Here is a 1,764-nt window from a genome sequence, read left to right on the forward strand (position 1 = left end):
CTTCTCCAGACTGAACGACCCCGGTTCCCTCAGCTGCCTCCTCAGCAGACGTGTGCTCTAGACCCTTCACCGGCTTCGTTGCCCTCCTTTGGCCGTGCTCCAGCACCTCAACGTCTTTCTTGTAGTGAGAGGCATGCAACTCTTGAGAGGTTACCTCTAGCCCTCTGTCCCCAAGGAACCCCGTTTGCCGAGATCCTCACGTCCAACATGAAAGGAAATCTATGAATAAACTGGTAGTTCCCCTCCTCACAAACCTTGCTGTCCATTTAACATTCAACCTACGGTCTGCCAGATTGTTTCTCGCTTTCCTTTTCTGCCCACCTAGCAATCTAACGCAGCAAGGACTTCTCTGACATTAGTGACAGTATCGTGCCTCTGAAGCTATTAATAGCTCTCTAAATGTCAACGCATTGCAACAAGCACGCTCATTCATTAACAAGCAAGTCGAATCTTGAGTGTGAGGAGACATCATCAGCAAGTATAAAACTCCCTGAAAATCCTGCCAGAGATACTGTTACTTCCCTCAAGAAATTAGAAATGTATTCCTTTGAGATTGAAAGTGATACTCATCTGGTCTATTTATAGCATAGGAAGTGCTAACATCCCACCAAACTGGCTCCCTTCAAAATGAGCAGCCTTAACAGGAAATATCACTTTCAGCAATGAGAGGCATTATATGTTTTGCAGCTGTGGAGTTAAGTTCGCTGACATCTCTGACTGTGCATTGGTAAAGTCAATTTAATTCACAAAAGTAATTTGATAAATAAATGAATAATCAGAATTTTTTCATACAATCTCTTCTGTAAATGGATCAAGGCAACTTCTTTTAGAAGGGAAAAGATTAATAACTTTGCAAGCTAAGTGCAAGATGCAGCTGGGGCAGGCCTGCGGCTGACTCCGCGAGCTGTTTGCTCAAGAGCAGCCAGCGGCAGAGCTGTGAACAGAACCCATGTGCTCCAGCTGCTCATCCTCATCTTAACTGCGTGAGCTTGTACTTGTTAAACATTTCTCTGCAGACAACTGCTTCCCAGCCCCAGCGCTGATTCTGGAGTCACATTAACTGGAGTCTAGCTGAATTCTCAACATCCTTTTTCTAGAGAAAAGAAATACAGCTCAGTAAAGCATAACATCTGGTCTTAGCCTACTGCCCAATTTGCCCTATGGTCTGCCTCTAGATACGTGTTACATGAACTTGGGGTCAGCCAGGATACAGAGCAGGGCTGACTTGGGTTTTGATGATGCTGGGGCACAGCTTGGATCAGTTTTGGAGGATATCTGAATATCGTGAAGGATGGCAGCAGAAAGAACTACTTGTTCTTCTAGTGTCACACTACGTGTGACACTGTCCCCCAAGAGCACAGACACAGGATGTCAGCAGAGCACCCATGATATGAACACAGACCATAAGTGATCAACGTGGGTCGCAAAAGAAAATCAACCTTTAGATCTGGTGGAATTGCTTTTAGGGCAAAGAGAGAGAAAAAAAAGAACACATATCCAACACATCTCATAGATGATGAGGACACAGAGGAGATAAAAGGACAGTATTAAAGACAATCATAGCCCCTAGAAGAACGGGAACAACAAAGAAAGAGAGGGACCAATTGCTTCAGTGTTGTCATAGAATCATAGAATCATTGAGGTTGGAAAAGACCTCTAAGATCATCGAGTCCAACCGTCAACCCAACACCACCATGCCCACTAAACCATGTCCCTAAGCGCCTCATCTACACGTCTTTTAAATACCTCCAGGGATGGGGACTC

At 44.8% G+C, this 1,764-nt stretch overlaps 1 protein-coding gene across 3 annotated transcripts in view; it reads right to left on the minus strand.

The window, feature by feature from the left end:
• The window catches only part of PHLDB2 (pleckstrin homology like domain family B member 2), a 68,035-nt gene that overhangs the window by 39,299 nt on the left and 26,972 nt on the right, over nucleotides 1-1,764 (minus strand). The window lies entirely within an intron of this gene.

The sequence above is a fragment of the Aptenodytes forsteri genome, unplaced genomic scaffold (genome assembly GCF_000699145.1).
Source record: "Aptenodytes forsteri isolate BGI_AS27 unplaced genomic scaffold, ASM69914v1 Scaffold287, whole genome shotgun sequence".
Taxonomy (NCBI): domain Eukaryota; kingdom Metazoa; phylum Chordata; class Aves; order Sphenisciformes; family Spheniscidae; genus Aptenodytes; species Aptenodytes forsteri.